The sequence below is a fragment of the Lissotriton helveticus genome, chromosome 2_1, assembly GCF_964261635.1.
Source record: "Lissotriton helveticus chromosome 2_1, aLisHel1.1, whole genome shotgun sequence".
In the NCBI taxonomy this organism is placed as follows: Eukaryota; Metazoa; Chordata; class Amphibia; order Caudata; family Salamandridae; genus Lissotriton; species Lissotriton helveticus.
The window spans coordinates 583,509,601-583,525,105 of NC_136059.1; positions in this window are offsets into that span (position 1 = coordinate 583,509,601).

Sequence of the window (15,505 nt, forward strand, 5' to 3'; positions counted from 1 at the left end):
CTCTGCGCATTGGAATAATATCTTCAATAGTATAGACCTAGGGCAGAGGTTAACTAGGTCTTCTACCGACGATATTAGACTTAAAGTTTTGTGTTTGCCAGCTAGCTCAGAGTTCACTAGAAACTTTCTCGAATAGGCAAGGAGGATTTTAACCTCCCTGGATAGACAAGAAGGGATTTAGTTTCTGACAACCATAGAACATGACAACTTTGCTCTCCCCTAATCAAGAGTGTATCTCTAGAGTCGTGTGAAAACAAAAGACAACTTATTTTACTCAGTCAGTTCAGTGCATTCTTAGTTTCACCAGATTGTAGAGAAAAGGAAGAGACGGGCGTGTTCAATAAAAGATGTTATTTATTGATCAGTCTCCTTTCTCATACAAGAGAAATGAATCGCTATTATTGTAATACTTATAGTTAAGTAAAGTGCATACATTAAAGACAGAATTATAAAATAATACTGTAAAAGCATTGATATGGTTTCTGAGCCATATGATACTTTAAAATGGATAAAATAGATACATACATATATACATTTGACTAATCATACTCAACTGGTGCTTCTAACCACACCTACCCCAGTGTACCTGACCTAAGCCTAATACGTGGGCGGGAGTAGATAAGTAGCAGTTTAAGTTAAGTTTGTTTTGCCAAGGGACTGACTCGAGAATTCTCTGCAAGGGGTTATTCAGTTCTGTACCTGAGATCTAGAATGGTGGAGGGCTGGTATCTCTTATCCCAGGTCTTGATATTCCAGCTGCCTGCGAGGGCTGCTTGGAAGCGCCGGAGCTGGATTTCTCAGCAGGAGAAAGGCAGCGTCTCGTTCTTAGCGCGTCAGGAAGGAGGGGCAGCGCCTGTGGGCTTCGCTCTCTGCTGGGCTCCTCGGCACGTCTCGCTGCTCCAATCTCGTCACCACCGCATGTGTTTGCTTAAGGCAATGTCGGTAATATTTATACCTGAAAGGTGCCGAGATTGACGTAAGGATGGACATATATACGTCAATAAGGATGTCATATGAACGGGCTCGTTCGCACATTCTTTTGCTGAAGTTCTCGGTGAAATCAAAACAATGGCTATGGGAATTTCCCAGGTCGCTGTAGGTTTGATTTGTTTTGAGAACTCCGTATGCCTTATCAGGGGCTGGAGGAATATCGCTTGTCTAATTAGATGGCATGCGTTATGACCTAATCAGATAACGCGCTTCTGTGCCGTGGTGTGGCTTAATCAGATAACGGTTTTTGCACCGTTGGATGGCTGCTAGTTAATTATTAACCAAACCAGGGTCAGGAATAGGGGAATCGATACAGTACCTATAGGAATACATCACACCCACTCCACGTAGACTATGTCCATATTTACAAATCTAGGCATAGTGAAACCAGTAGCGTTTGTGTATACCGTACCACCCCAAAATACATTCATATGTATCCTGAAAAATTGGAACTACGAAATATACGAAACACAATCACATGTACTATCACATGTACCATATGTACAAGCAGTCTAATAATGCTACACATATAACGCATATTTTAAATTTATCATGAAAAAATGCGAAAAATACACATGAAATGGCTCTTAATACAGAAAAAAAGGTGCGAGACCATTTCATCACAATCATAAAGGTCTGTATGAGAGTGCTAGAGGATAGCGAATGTCTCGTGACTACCTAAAATAGAAATTTAGTTCTCTATGAATAATGTCTACTTTAAGCAGAAGATAAGTGTCCCAAAAAATCGTAAATATTTTTGAATTGGGGAAAAAGCTCTTGCAGTCTGAAAAAATGATGAGAGAATTTTTTTTTTTCCATATCGCTTTTTAAAAGTTGAAGGCCAAATTCAGCATGTGGGGAACTCCGAGTGCTAGTTTGCTCAAAGTTATTCCTGCTGCTCTGGTGAAAACATCATATCATTTAGACTGTTGAAAAAACTGTCAACAGCTTCTTGCGTAAGTTCCACTAATTCGGAAAAAGTCGTTACCATGCATTCATGAGCCTGAGCATAATTGCCTCCATTGATGTTTTGATCAGCATAGCTGACTGAAGGACGTACCTGATCGATGCTGCTTTCATCTTGTACTTCACTACCCCTCAATCGTAGTGGTGAAGTCTCCACGAATGCCGTCATCAGGATTGGTAGCCGCTGGGGACAGCACAATGCATGAGCCGTTACCGGACCCAACAAGGTATCTGCGTCCATTGGCACATCCGATTGTAGTGCCAGACAGGTGTCCAACACGCATTCTTCGCCGCATAGCAAGCACCTTAATACAGGCATAACACAACTTTGCCGCATTGGTCTAAATGAAAGAGACCAAGTCATGTTCAGGTCTCTAAGCCGGGATAGTCCAAGGAGTTTAGTTACCCGGTCCCGGTAGCCAATGGCTAGGATCATTTCTTCCCTTGTCGCAGGTGTTTTGTCTGTGACATGGTTTGCCATAGCGAAATAACAGGATCAAAAATAGAATACCCGCTACTAGTCCCAAAAGGAGTGGAAGTCCGCCAAAAATGGAATGGACAAAGTCTGGAAAAATACCCAGGATGGCTTTGAATGGAGTTAAAGCACCCGAAAACACTGCTTTAAATACACTGGAGACACCAGTGGTATCAGAAATATTTAAGATTTCGTTCAGTATTTCTGCGAAATGTATGTGGGAATTAGTTGATAATAATGAATGAATCTCTTCTGTTGTCCTTGCAACTTGGAGATCATACGTTTCTTTTGATGACGTGAGCCTGGTCGGCGTCTGTAGGAGCACAGTCTTCATTCTGCTTAAAGTATCTATTCGAATAGAAGCAATTTTCAAATCGGGCCATAACCTTGCCTCCCTGTCTGGAGAATCGTTCGGGAACAATACTCGTTCACAGCACATGACCTTCCTAGTCACGGTTATGAGATAAGGTTTTCCGGGCAGCAAACTACAACATCTGCGATCTACTATTAGAATGTAACCCCCGTTCGAGAGTCTCCTAAAGAATGGTTCTATTTGTGTTGCAGGTGTGCCTAGCTGGTAACATGAAAGGTTATTCGAAGTCCCTTCACAGGCTCCATGCAAGCTAATACCCTGACACAGAAGTGTACCGCTTAGTGATTTTGCACAATTATTGCCACTGAGAAACACTTTCTGGCCTTTATTACTGACACATTCGTGTGTATAGGGCAAGTTCCATATTGACTTAATGTATCCTTTACCCAACCTTTCATACTGGCCTGCCTGTATATATTTTTGGCAGAATTGAAACTGGAAAGTAGTTATCGGAATATTTATTATTCCATGTATTATCCATTCAATGACAGGTCGTTCTGACATTGTCAATGGTAATCTCTCAAGTCTTTCAATGCTCAGAATTGTATAGTCAGCACCCTTCTGTGCCAAACTGATTTGTTTATCAGTAAGGTTAAAGATATTAAATAATGACGTTGTGTTGATTAAACGCCAAGGCACATAGCCAGAACGCATATTTTGTAACATCCAGCCAAGCTGTACAATAGAACGCAATTGGGACTGACCGTGTTGTAACATCAGTAAGTCTTGCGATATTATATCGATTGCTGAAGACACAATGCTGTCCAGAGAATATATTCTGGAGGACAGAGTCATTAACCCATTGTCCACCACAGAAAGTGATTTTTCCAAATTAATACTGTCAATTTCCCGTATTTTTTCTGCTGTCTCAATTTGAGTTACTTTCCAAACTTCGTTATAAGCTGCATATATAGAGGCCGCTATGAAACGTTTTTGACGCTGTTTGCGTGGTCCCAATATGAAATCACGCAAGTCAGCACCTTCTGTAAGTAAAGTTAGGTGTTGCTTAATTTCAGCCAGTGTGGACGTTTGTAGCCATTGAAGGCAGAGCTTGCCCACGCTGTAGGTGGTTACTATCCCTGGATGTTGTCTTTGGGAATATCTAGGGTCTGGCCTAGTCAATGTGAACCCCTGTATTTTGTTCAGGAATCTGTCTTGACAGTTATTCGTATCTATGGGCCAGATCAACCACTTTTTCCATTCAGGATGTGTTCTGTTTTGGTTTAATATATGGTTTACGTCTATCTCATCATCTATAGAGATATTACTGTTCACTGTTGGCTTTGGAATAGACGGTTTGTTCAAATCTTTGATTTTGGCTAAGCCAAGACAGGTAGTTTGTTGAATAGTGTCATTCAAGAATATAATTTGTTCTGGGATCATGCAGGCTCTAAACAATGATTCTATACCTTGTACTTGCCAATCTCTTTTACCCCAAACAGTTTTTGCTTCAATATTATTGTTCCAGAAATCAAACCAAAATGTATTCATTTGTTCAAAGAATGAATCGGAATATATCAATTTTGTGTTTGTAAGCATGGTCTTCATACCTGTCTTATTTGACAATTTAAAATAAAATGTTTCTGCATTACTTGTGTTAAACCCTGAAAAGTATGAATATTTATCATAAAATGTTTTCGAGCTATCTTTTGGAGGAGTAGCACAATGTTCCCATTGGTTATAATTTAAAACATTTCTAGGTTGTGCAGATTTATGTAGATAATGGTTACCATAGTGGTTGTAGCAGAACATCTGATCATAATTAGACGAACCCTGCAAATAATCATGTTCTGTGAATTTAGCAGACATCACAAGATCAGACATCATATCATTAATACTTTCAAAGTCCCAATCATCAGCAAATGTGCTTGGTTTTACAAAGTCACTCAATGAGATCTTGAATTGGTGTGGATACTTCAGGATTTCAACTGGACCATAGATTTCATAATCAGTTTTGTCCCATGCTACACCGCCTGGTACAGGATTGGCTGTGAAGTTCACTGAAGAAAGTTCTCTTTTCTCGATGTGTGAAGATGTGTGTGGTTTAAGGACCAAGTTGATTTTCTGGCTTGCTGTGTCCATTTTAGCATATTTTCCTTCAATGAAATGTCCCAAGCATAGTACCATGATGAGCCAAAGAATGAGGATAAATGCACCTAAGGCCACCCAAAATTCAATCCATGGAGAAATCAGATAGGTTTCTTTCAGCTGTTGAAGAAGTTCCTTAGCTTTATCTTTAAAAGTTTTTGTTGATGGCTGTTTCTTTGCTTCACTCAGGTCTTCAGATGAATCATCGAAGTTGATGAAGTAGCCGGATGCTGTTCTGTTAATTGTTCCAATTGCTTTTGGATTTTGCTTTGTTTCTGTTAGACCTGGCATCATTGGCATGAGTCTCTCCTCCATTTTTTCTGTTTGCCTCCTCTGTTTCCGATGTTTTTGCTGGTAAATACTTTGGGCACTGTGCCACTGCTGATCAGTGCCACAGTGCAAGTGCTCCCTATGTGAAATTGCTGTATTGATTGAATTCCATGTTTGGCTTATTTGGTTTACTGTCAGTCCCTAGTAGAGTGCACCAGGAGTGCCAGGGCTTGTAAATACAAATGCTGCTAGTGGGCTTGCAGCACGTGTTGTGCCACCCACAAGAGCGGCCTAGTAAAAGTATGTCTGAAGGTCTACCATTGCTAGACCACGTGCAGTCTGGTACTGTCACGCAGACTGCGCAAGTACACCTACTTGCCAGTCCCTAAACCTTCCCTTAACTTCATGTTAGTCACCCCTATGGTAGGCCCACGGGCAGGGTGCATTGTAAGCATAAGGTAGGACAAGCCTGACAAGGTTGGCATGTCCTAATAGTGAATTACAGCCATATTCGTTTTTCACTAGTGTAAGGTAACCTGCTCTCCATCAGTTAGAATGGGCTGCCAGGATTATTAATGCTATAATCCTAGCGGGCTCGGGGAGCATGGTGCAATGTCGAGTTTGGTATCCCTGAACTCAGGGTTTAATAACGCATCCGTTTGTGTGGATGGTTTTTGGACTCTGTGTTTGAAAATAGCACTTTTAGAAAGTAGCTATTTTCTTGTCTAACTGTCTACCGGTCTCTGCTGGTTCTGGTGTGCGTGTGACAGGAGCTGGGTGGCTCCAGAGGTCTGAATGAGTCAGTGTGGGGTGAGTAGGACATTTGCATTGAGAGTAGGGGAAGAGTAGCTCCTGATAGCCTGCCCTGCCTGATACAATGCTGGCTCCGCCCCCCTGCCGGGCGGCTGATGACTCTGTGCCTGCCTGGGACTTTCCTGGCCCACCTCCTGCCGGACAACTGATGGCCCTGCCCCTGCCAGTGACAATGCTGGCTCTGCTCCTGCTGGGCGGCTGAAGACTCTGCCCTGCACAGTGAATAGGCCAGGTGCTTCGGCCTGGCAACACCCACAACAAACCCAAGATGGGGGGAAATTCCCCTGCATGGACAAAGGGATCAAAGCCAAAAAGGGGTATAAGAGAAGGACCCCTGAACCAAGAATTTAGATCACTTCTGACAAGGAAACCTGAACCAAGGACAAGAAGCCTGCTGATCTAAGGACTGCCTACCCCTTCTGCCAGAGTGCTGTTTGTTGGGGGAATCCTGCATTGCTTCTTTATTTTTGCCAAGGAACCAGGAGAGAGGAACTGTGTGTGTACTCTCAATCTTTGCTAAGAAAATCTCCAAGGGCTGGAAGAGTGCCAGCCTCCTGTTGAAGTCACAGGGCTAAAGGACTTTATCTATTTGCTAAAAGTGCTTGTTGCTGGAACCTGAAATCCAGCACCTCTGAAGAAATCCAGCAATCTCGACGCCGACGGACGCCGCCGAATCCAGCTCGACATCGTGAGTAACGGCTCCAGTGTCCCGCACCTTCGACGCCGGCCGCCGGGCCCGATCGACGCCAGTAGCGACGCCAGTGAGTAGCGAGTTCGGCTCCAGCTCCAAGTGACCCTGTGTCGACGCCGCTGCTGATCGCATCAACATCGAGCCCTCTCGACGCCGTGAGCGCTGCTCACTCTTGCAACATCGACATCGACGACGCCGTATCCTGCTTCACCTCGTGAGCGCTGCTCCTGCCTGACTTCGGTCGACGCCGCTGCAGATCGCCCCGACTCCGAGGCCCGATCGACGCCGAAGACGCGACGCCGGACAGCTCGACGTCGCTGATCATCGAGTGCTTCACTTTTCCAAGGTACTGTGTTGTGGGGGTCTGTGCGACTCCGGGCTCGACGTAGCGCTCCTCGCGGTCGACGCCGAACCTTTGGATTAACTTTGCCTCGACGTCGTGTGACTCCCGTGTGGGTTACATTGTTGCCAAGAACTGTGTTTTAAAGAAGAAGAGTTGCTTTTGATACTAAAGACTTTGTGCTAAGAAGAAACCGTACTTGAACTATTATTTTTCCTTCCAAGAGTATTTATTAAGATTGTGGTATATTTTTGTCGTTATTTGGTCTTGTGCTAAGCCTTATATAAAAATCCTTATTTTTATAATACTACTGTGTCGTGTCCATTGGTAGTGTATTCACTTTATTACTGTATGTGGTCATAAATGCTTAACGCACTGCCTCTGAGATAAGCCTGTCTGCTTTGCCAAGCTACCAAGGGGGTGAGCAGGGGTTATCTAAGTGTGTGATCCCCTTGCCCTGACTAGAAAAGGTGTGTCCCTATTTGTCAGAAGTGTATACCTCTGCCAACTAGAGACAGCCGCTTCTAACATTGGTGGGTCAGCGGTGAGGATTTGAACTTTGCATTTATGACCCATGTGCAGTGATTAGTGTGCACTACATAGTGAAAGCAGACCATAGCGCAGCCACAATCTGTTTTGGTTGGATATTCTATTTTTGTTCTCCAAATTTCCTGAAACTTGATTTTTGAAACTGCCAGTTTTGACCATGAGTGATGCCGGAGTCACTGCCCCTGTTGTTGTGGAGGAATTTGATACGAGTAAGATCAACGACTATCAGTTGAAGGATCTGAAATCCTTTTGCAAGCAATTTAAAGTTCCTACCACAGGCTGCAAAAACAAACCAGAATATCTCAAAGCATTGCAGGCCTGGGTAGAGGCCAGAGATCCCTCTGATGCGGTGGTGGTACCGCCAGGGGAAGGGGAGGAGGAGGTGCCAGTGAATGGGCCCACATCCCCTCCTGGCAGCAGTGTTTCCTCCAAGGGTCTTTCTCCTGCAGAAAGAGAAGAAAGGGAGAAAGAGCGAGCTTACCACATGGAAATGGCAAAACTTAAGATAAATGGGCAGTTGGAAATAGAGAATGCAAGAGGCAGGAGAGAAGCTGATATGGAGATCAAAAGGTTAGAGTTTGAAAGAGAGAAGTTAGCTTTTGAGCGTGATACCAGGATGAGGGAGTTGGAGCTCAAAGCTAAAGAGTTAGAATTGAATCCCTCTGGTGGCAGCATCCCATCTGTGCCTGCAGAAAGTAGGTTTTATTTTCCCAAAGATGTGATCAAAGATTTTCAGAAGAATGAGGATATTGGTCAATGGTTTAAAGCATATGAGTTAGCATTGTTGGCCCACCGGGTCCCTGAGAAGGATTGGGGAGCGGGGTTGTGGGGTCGCTTTGTGAATGAGGGAAGAGATACCCTGTTAGACATGCCTGTTGAGGATAGGATGTCTTATACTCATATGAAAGATGCTTTAATGTTAAGGTATGGCCTAACCCCAGAAAAGTACAGACAGGCCTTTAGAGAATGTAAGAAATTGCCTGGTACGACGTGGGTGGAATATGTGTCATATTTTGCAGAGCCATGGATGGTTGGGTAAAGGGCAGCAAAGTGGAAAGTTATGATGCTCTTTATGATTTGTTTGCTTGGGAGCACTTGTCTAATAACTGTTTTCCAGAGCTGCGCCAGCACCTTATTGATAGCAAGATATCTAACCCTAGAAAACTTGCTGAAGAGGCGGACCGCTGGGTCAGTACCAGGGTCCACAAGGGTCCAGTGGGAGACTCAGCCAAAGGTGGGCAGGGTCTCCAGCAGAAGAGTGGGGGGGACAAGGGTAAACAGAGGGAGTTCCAGAAAGGGCCCCAAAGTAATCCCCAAGGGAACCAAGGGAAGGGTTCCCAGCCTCCCCAGAGAAGAAATCAGAGGCCCGACAGGTAGACCTGTTCGTAGGGGCCCAATGACCTGCTTCGCTTGTAAGCAGGTGGGACACCGGTTTTATGATCCCCAGTGTCCCTTGAAGAACTCTAGTGCACCACCCCGTGCCGTCAGTTGGCGAGTGTAGCCCTGGGAGGGGAGGAAATGGTTGCCCATGGTGGGGAGGGTCCCGCAGAGATGTCCCTGGTCTCTCTAGGAGACATGGAATTGGTCCCTCCACCCCCGCTGCCTAGTAACACTAAGAAATATAGGCAGTGGGTGACCATTAATGGCCATAGAGTGGAAGCTCTCAGAGACACCGGAGCGAGTGTGACAGCTGTCAAGTGTCACTTGGTGTCCAGAGAGCAGGTTGTTCCCCACGCATTCTACCCTGTGATAGCTGCTGACAACTCCCAGAGAGAGTGTGAGGTAGCTCAGGTTCCCTTTGAATGGGGGGGAGTTTCAGGTACTCTTCAAGTTGCTGTAAGGCCCGCCATGCCTGTTGATTGTCTCCTGGGCAATGATTTGGAAGACTCCCCTTGGGCTAAGGTGGAGAGGGAGACACATTTGAAAATGTTGGGTGTGCCAGAATGGGTGTGTGCGACCACTCGATCGAGGACAGCAAGTAAGGGTGTTGATGGTGTTCTGGAGCCTGGAAGTATGGCCCAGGACCCCGCTGTGAAGAGAAGAGGCAGGGGGCGCGGGAAACCGTCCCCCGTAGTTCCCGTGGTCCAGGAGGAGGCAGACCTTGAGGGGTATGCCCTGGAACCCACAGGTGAACAAGTTGCTGAACTGGGAGACCTGCCCAAGCTGACCCACTGGCAGCAGGATGGTGGTCCCTCCAGGGAGGAATTCTGTGCAGAACAGAAAGTATGCCCTTCTCTTGTGGGTATGAGGCAGCAGGCCTCAGCCCAAACCTCAGGTGATCAGTCAGGGTCACATTTTGTTTACTGGGAGAACGACCTCCTGTATAGCGAGCCTAAGGCTGCTGAGCCTGGGTTAGCCCGTGTGCTGGTGGTACCCCAGCGCTTCAGAGCCTTCCTACTGGGTTTGGCTCATGACGTTCCTTTATCTGGACATCTGGGGCAGGACAAGACCTATGACAGGCTTGTCACCCATTTTTATTGGCCTCAGATGAGAAGGGATACAGATATCCATTGCAAGACCTGTCAAACTTGCCAGGCAAGTGGGAAAAGCGGGCGGAAGCAGAAGGCTCCCCTCTAACCTTTTCCCGTGGTCAGTACCCCCTTTGACCGGGTGGGGATTGACATTGTTGGGCCCCTGGACCCCAAGACAGCCCTGGGCAACAGGTTCATCCTGGTCTTGGTGGACCATGCCACACGGTACCCGGAAGCCATCCCTCTCAGAACAGTGACGGCCCCCGTGGTGGGACGGGCACTGATGGGTGTTTTCTCCCGAATGGGGTTCCCCAGAGAGGTGGTGTCAGACCGGGGCACCAACTTCATTTCCAACTATATGAAGTCCTTGTGGAAGGAGTGTGGGGTAACTTACAAGTTCACCACTCCTTATCACCCTCAAGGTAATGGGTTGGTTGAAAGATTCAACCGTACCCTTAAAGGCATGATTATGGGTCTTGAAGAACCAATGAGGCGTAAATGGGACGTCCTCTTGCCATGCCTGTTGTTTGCTTACCGTGAGGTGCCACACAAGTCTCTAGGGTTCAGCCCCTTTGAGCTCTTGTATGGTCACCCGGTAAGAGGACCTTTGAGTCTGGTCAAAGAAGGCTGGGAGCAATCTCCCAGGAAACCTCCCCAGGATGTATACAGTTACATGCTGGCCTTTAGGAACCAGACCAGGCGCTTCAGAGATCTTGCTCAGGCAAATCTGGAGGCCAGCCAGGAGGAGATGAAGTGGTGGTACGACCAGAAGGCCACTCTGGTAGAGCTTCAGCCTGGTCAGAAAGCTTGGGTCATGTCCCCTGTGGAACCTTGTGCGCTCAAGGACAGGTGGACTGGACCATTTAAGGTTGTGGAGAAAAAGAGCGATGTCACCTACATGGTGGACTTGGAATCTCCCAGGAACCCCTTGCGGGTCCTGCATGTCAACCGTTTAAAGCCCCACTTAGAAAGGTCCGAAGTGGGCATGCTCCTAGCTACAGATGCTGGAATGGAGGAGGAGAGTGAGCCTCTTCCTGACCTCCTGTATGCAAAAGAGCAAGATGGGTCAGTGGATGGTGTTGTCCTCTCTGACACACTGACCCCTGAACAGAAGCAGGATTGTCGCCAATTGTTGGGACAATTCCCTGATCTGTTTTCCTTGATTCCTGGTGTCACTCAGTGGTGTGTCCATGATGTGGACACCGGGGACAGCACTCCTGTGAAGCACAAGGCTTACAGAGTGACTGACAAGGTCAGAGCATACATCAAGGAGGAGGTCTCCAAAATGTTTGCCTTAGGGGTGGTTGAGTCCTCTAGCAGTCCTTGGGCCAGCCCAGTGGTCTTGGTCCCAAAGGCTGCAGCGCCTGGTGCTTCATCGGAACTTTGGTTCTGTGTGGATTACCGAGGACTCAATTCAGTCACCAAGACTGACGCGCACCCCATCCCCAGAGCTGATGAGCTCATAGATCGGTTGGGGGCTGCCCGGTACCTTAGTACGTTTGATCTAACGTCTGGGTACTGGCAGATCGCCTTGACTGATGGGGCAAAAGAGAGGTCAGCATTCTCCACACCAGATGGGCACTACCAGTTCCGGGTTATGCCCTTTGGGATGAAGAATGCCCCTGCCACCTTCCAGAGGTTGGTCAACCAGGTCTTGGCTGGACTGGAGGATTTCAGTGCCGCCTACCTGGACGACATCGCAGTGTTCAGCGCCAGCTGGGAGGAACACTTGCGCCACCTCCAGGAAGTGTTGTTGGCCCTGCGCAGAGCAGGCCTCACAATCAAAGCCAGTAAGTGCCAGATTGGGCAGGGTTCAGTGGTGTACTTGGGGCACCAAGTAGGGAGCGGCAAGGTGGCCCCCCTGCAACCCAAGATTGATACCATCCTGGCATGGGCACCGCCCAAAACCCAGACTCAGGTGAGAGCCTTCTTGGGTCTCACGGGTTATTACAGGAGGTTCGTCAAGGATTATGGTAACATTGTGCACCCCTTGACTTCGCTGACTTCCAGGAAGCAGCCACGACTTGTGATCTGGACTGACGCCTGTCAGACAGCCTTTGACACCCTGAAAACTGCAATGTGCACAGCACCCATACTCCAGGCACCCGACTTTTCTAAAGAATTTGTTGTCCAGACGGACGCTTCAGAGCATGGCGTGGGGGCTGTTCTAGCTCAGGTGAATGAAGAGGGCCGAGACTTACCTGTAGCCTTCATCAGTAGGAGGTTACTTCCCAGGGAACAGAGGTGGAGTGCGATAGAGAGAGAAGCATTTGCTGTGGTCTGGGCGCTGAAGAAGCTAAGACCCTACCTGTTTGGGACTCACTTCCGGGTTCAGACAGACCACAGGCCCCTCAGATGGTTGATGCAGATGAGGGGTGAGAATCCAAAGCTGTTGAGGTGGTCCATTTCCCTACAGGGGATGGACTTCACGGTGGAACACCGCCCTGGCACAGATCACGCCAATGCTGATGGTCTGTCCAGATTTTTCCGCCTTAGTGATGAGGACTCCCTAGGGTAAGGGTAGTTCTCCCCACATTTCAGCTGGAGGGGACACGTGTTAGACCTGGCATCATTGGCATGAGTCTCTCCTCCATTTTTTCTGTTTGCCTCCTCTGTTTCCGATGTTTTTGCTGGTAAATACTTTGGGCACTGTGCCACTGCTGATCAGTGCCACAGTGCAAGTGCTCCCTATGTGAAATTGCTGTATTGATTGAATTCCATGTTTGGCTTATTTGGTTTACTCTCAGTCCCTAGTAGAGTGCACCAGGAGTGCCAGGGCTTGTAAATACAAATGCTGCTAGTGGGCTTGCAGCACGTGTTGTGCCACCCACAAGAGCGGCCTAGTAAAAGTATGTCTGAAGGTCTACCATTGCTAGACCACGTGCAGTCTGGTACTGTCACGCAGACTGCGCAAGTACAACTACTTGCCAGTCCCTAAACCTTCCCTTAACTTCATGTTAGTCACCCCTATGGTAGGCCCACGGGCAGGGTGCATTGTAAGCATAAGGTAGGACAAGCCTGACAAGGTTGGCATGTCCTAATAGTGAATTACAGCCATATTCGTTTTTCACTAGTGTAAGGTAACCTGCTCTCCATCAGTTAGAATGGGCTGCCAGGATTATTAATGCTATAATCCTAGCGGGCTCGGGGAGCATGGTGCAATGTCGAGTTTGGTATCCCTGAACTCAGGGTTTAATAACGCATCCGTTTGTGTGGATGGTTTTTGGACTCTGTGTTTGAAAATAGCACTTTTAGAAAGTAGCTATTTTCTTGTCTAACTGTCTACCGGTCTCTGCTGGTTCTGGTGTGCGTGTGACAGGAGCTGGGTGGCTCCAGAGGTCTGAATGAGTCAGTGTGGGGTGAGTGGGACATTTGCATTGAGAGTAGGGGAAGAGTAGCTCCTGATAGCCTGCCCTGCCTGATACAATGCTGGCTCCGCCCCCCTGCCGGGCGGCTGATGACTCTGTGCCTGCCTGGGGCTTTCCTGGCCCACCTCCTGCCGGGCAACTGATGGCCCTGCTCCTGCCAGTGACAATGCTGGTGTGGTTCCCAAAATCCGTGGTTATTCCCGATATCGAGGTCCAATACCCGTGTCACGAAACCTCCACGTACCGAGACCGATTTGGACTCAGATTAGCATGAGTTATTGCCTTATATTAGGGCAAAAGGAGGGTCTGTGGTTCCCAAAATCCAGACCCTGTGGTTATTCCCGATATCGAGGTCCAATACCCGTGTCACGAAACCTCCACGTACCGAGACGATTTTGGTGTCTACGAACCGATAATGATTAGGACATCATTCCTATGTATTTGCGTTACAATCGAGGGTTGCCAACACCCCTAAATCACAGTTTCCGTCCCATCCCTTAAACTCCATTTTGTGAACGGCATCCATCTTGCATCTTGCCCTCATGATAAGTCAATTAAAGGTCGAGCTTGATCCAAATAGACACGTCCACCTTTCGTGACTTTCCCCTGACCTGTCCCAACTGACTCCACTGTCTTCGGCCAAACCTGTTTAGGCAGCTCCTCGCCCAGTGGCCGAATACGATAGCATCTACGCATAACATTCCACGAACCATTCACTACATACAGCCCATGTTTCCTTCAAACACGCACCTGTCCCCGTATCTTGTTTATGGCCCTTTTATGGCTAGGTTGTACCTTCCTTTATTGGTGGTTCATCTATATCTGATGGGAGTTCCCGATCCAACTGGATAATCTAGAAGCAAACTGGACATCTAAAATATGGGCTTGCTTACATGACTTCGCTCTTTGTATTGTTGTAGAAATATGTGTGTTGCCATACCATAAACTCAAGAATTCTTGCTTGAAGCCATATATTTGATATATAAGGAGACGGCTGGTTCTGTAAAAACGAACAGTCTCCCAAGAACCTACTCTCTGTGTGGTGTACTTCTGGGACACGTGTTACTTGGTAGCTACCAATAAAACTTGATCTTTGACTGCGACTAGAAGACTACGTGTTTCTGTGGTCCGGAACAAGGGAACTCAGAGGTCTTCGGGTGTTATCCCCTGACACCAGCGGGTTCCTAAAAACCCGTTACCTCAGTTGGCGCCCAACTCGGGGCGACATCAAGCGGTGACGGTCCAAGCCAGAAGTTCGTGAGGAGCTTCGTGTGAAAATTCCGGAGGACGGCCAGCCACTTCGGCGACCCCTGTATGTCGACGTGGTTCCGAAGGTCTTTGCTGCGAGGTTCCCCGCGTCCCGACGGCTACGAAGGACTGCTGCCCTGACTATCGCCTTGTTTTGGACCCAGTGATCCTTGGTAGAGCAAAACGATAGACGAGTCTTCTAGCGACGTCATCGCTCTTCAAATACTTCAGTTAAGTATAAGTGGAGCGTCTCCTAGTCCTTAGTTTGTTCTTAGTTTTTGGTATCCTTGAGATACGACTTTATTTGGAACTTGCAAGCCCCAAAGCCGAAGGACTCGTGTATTCACGAGAAATATCGTAACAGATAATCCTTTGAAGTTTGAAGCTAGACCAGTGAGCGAAGATGCCTGGTTTTAGCAAACTTGGAAACTTGTTTTGTCTTGGTTGTAGTAAGGACTCCCAATTGGAAGATTCTTGTCCGGTTCCTCCAATTGGAACTCCAATGTATGAACTCTATGTGAAGCACGGCGTAGGTCCTATCACATATAACGAGGTATGGATAAAATACACCCGCAAGGATGGTGTTTTAAAATGGCCCCAATATGGTAGTTTCGACCAAGAAATATTAGATAACTTAGAGGTCAAATTGTTCAAGAAGAAAGCCTGGCCGGCAATGTTTGACTCTTTCCGCTTATGGCGCAAGGAAGCCAAACAGAAAGAAATAAGACTAGCAAAAAAGAATAAAAGAGGTATGTCAATGGTGCAAGCTGCCGTTGCATACAGAGATAACGAGGAAGAGCAGGAGAGCGAACAGATGCTTAGGAGCAAGAAACTAGCGATAGATAAATGTTACCCAATGCTGC